This window comes from Macrobrachium nipponense, chromosome 8 (assembly GCF_015104395.2).
Source record: "Macrobrachium nipponense isolate FS-2020 chromosome 8, ASM1510439v2, whole genome shotgun sequence".
Taxonomy (NCBI): Eukaryota; Metazoa; Arthropoda; class Malacostraca; order Decapoda; family Palaemonidae; genus Macrobrachium; species Macrobrachium nipponense.
The window spans coordinates 44,955,732-44,958,231 of record NC_087203.1 but is presented as its reverse complement, the minus strand read 5'-3'; the positions used below and the strand labels follow the sequence as shown (position 1 = coordinate 44,958,231).

At 40.0% G+C, this 2,500-nt stretch overlaps 2 protein-coding genes across 13 annotated transcripts in view; one reads left to right on the top strand and one right to left on the bottom strand.

Annotated features, from left to right (window-relative positions):
- The window catches only part of LOC135222732 (uncharacterized), a 377,836-nt gene that overhangs the window by 201,263 nt on the left and 174,073 nt on the right, over window positions 1-2,500 (bottom strand). The gene's annotated exons all lie outside the window — the stretch shown is intronic.
- Window positions 1-2,500, top strand: part of LOC135222731 (excitatory amino acid transporter 3-like) — a 472,230-nt gene that overhangs the window by 387,877 nt on the left and 81,853 nt on the right. The window lies entirely within an intron of this gene.

The window sequence follows — 2,500 nt, the reverse complement described above, 5'->3', positions numbered from 1 at the left end:
AGAAGAGACAAAAATAGCTGCCTTCTGTGTTGCAATTAACGTGTGTGCGCATTCCAAAGTTAACGAATGATCAGTCTCATCGGCTCCGTAGGTATTTTTTGCTTCTGCTTTCCTAGAAAAAGGACTTCGAGTGTTTTCTTGGCTCTATTGCAAAATGCTCTCTGCCTGTTGCGAATTGATGGTAACTGGGCGGTTGAAAAGATCTTTTGATCGCTTGCAAGAGTCATGGATGGGGATCCCTCTCTCTGGAAAGTTGCCAGGGAATGACTAAATGCGTTTGGATTATGGGGTACAAATCATGGAAATGCTTCTCTCCTCCACGTGTTCATTCCAGTATCACTTCGAGAATTGTCTGTCCGTCAGTTTTCTTTTAATTGATTAAATCATTTGGTCATATGAACAGACAACGTCCAAAAACCGATTACGAACTACAGACGTACATTTTCTATAGTTTTTTTTTTGAAAAAATGATTCTTCATTGCATTACTGATGCATCACATAGCAACCGTAGACTTCTCCCCCCCATTTAATGCGCTTAGGATGCTCGTTAGCATATTACAGTCGGATGTGGTTGTAATGTGAGATCTATCTCTAAGCCAGGGGGTGTGGTCTGAGTGATGGAATGTGTGGCACAATGTATTTTTTTTTCTATTAACAAGTTGAGGGCAGAAAAACCTCCTCACATTCTATAACACGCGTTTCATATTTTGCTGTTTGGTGTTTGGGGGCTCTCTATTTCTCTAGCAAATGTTTAGTGTTTCGTGTGTGTCTTCCTATTTCACGCTTTCCTGTCGCTTGCTTCATGGACCTTTAGTTAGTTTCATATTTTCTTTATTGCGTCATGATTTAATTGTACGTGTTTGTTGCACCATTCCGAAATGTCCTCCTTTTGTCATTTGTTTCCACGAGAAATCTTCCACATAAATCTTTTATATTTGGACTCGAGTTTCATCGTTCTTTTATTGATGTTTTCTGAATCCTCTTAAGCCATGGCAAATGTTTTCGTGTTATCCTCTCTCTCTCTCTCTCTCTCTCTCTCTCTCTCTCTCTCCTCTCTCTCTCTCTCTCTCATCGTCTCCTGTTTTTATATCTGCCATGTTCACTGTTTCTCTCCTTACTTCCCGTAGACTCGTGAATTTCCCATCGAAGATTTCTTGTTATTCTTCCATCTATTTCTGGTGATTTCATTTGCCATGATTGTTGCTTTTTCTAGTAAAAAAAAAATCTTGTCTTATGATAGCCTGTCCTCCCTACTTCTTTTTCTCTTGATTCGTATAACAGTTCTTTCATTCGGAGGCAGAACCCAGACAGGTGTTTTCTAAGAACTCTCTGCCAGTTGGCTATAGAGAATTGATTGGATCGCTAAAATTTTTCTGAAGACAGAGAAGATTTATGAAAGCGCCTTCAACGTATTTCGAGGCAGTACATTTATCCGATTCCTGAGACGTATATCAGGAAGGACTGTCATTGTCATGAAACCGATTCATTGGACTGTAATTGTTGATTCTGCTCAAGGCTTCCCTGCTGTGCACGTTGCAGATCTTTCACGACAGATCTTTCACGATTAGTGGTTCGTAATTTCGTAAAATATCCGAAATGAATTTCTGTGTCGCTGCGTACTTCGTGATTCGTTCTTTCTGCGCGTGGAATTTTGTTTAAGGTCAGTTCAGCCTTATTTGTGTAGCATGTCCTAGTTTTGATTCTGACGTTTATATGTTCTGTGTATGTGTATGTGTGTGTGTGTGTGTGTGTATTCACACTAAGATATTATCCCAGTATATTCTTGTATAACCTCTGTCGCAGGCAGAAAGTGAAAGTGAAGACGCGCATCATCACAGAGAAATACTTCTTACCTTTCAATGCCTAGTAGCTTGATCCATACATTTACTGTTAACTGGTCGATTGATTTATGTATTTATTTCACACACGTTCACTCCAGGCGTAAGTTTTAAATGTCATTATTTAATTTGTTCAATGTCATCCTGTCGTAGGTGAGCCTCCCACCAGAGGGACAAGGAAACAAAAAGTGGGGAATTGTTGCTCAGACCAAGGTTACACACTCTCTCTCTCTCTCTCTCTCTCTCTCTCTCTCTCTCTCTCTCTCTCTCTCTCTCATTTCCAAATGTACTTTCATGCAGAACTTGCACCCTCATTTCTCAGACTTAGATACTCTCTCTCTCTCTCTCTCTCTCTCTCTCTCTCTCTCTCTCTCTCTCTCTGGGATACAGTAATGGGCTGGAAATCCATGATTGTGGTACAAGAAAACTCCGAGGAAACATATTTTGTGGTGATTCCAGAAAGGTTACCGTAAAATGATTTCCTTCGAGTGGCCAGGAGTCGGAATTTGTAAAGTTTGATTGTGAATTCGTTATTATTATTTGTACATCTGTGTGTGTTTAGCAGCAACACGCGTGAATGAAAGACGCTTTGGGTGACGATTAAAATTGGTGTAGAAGAAGAATAAGAAGAATTCACGAATTTGATATCTACTGATGACAGC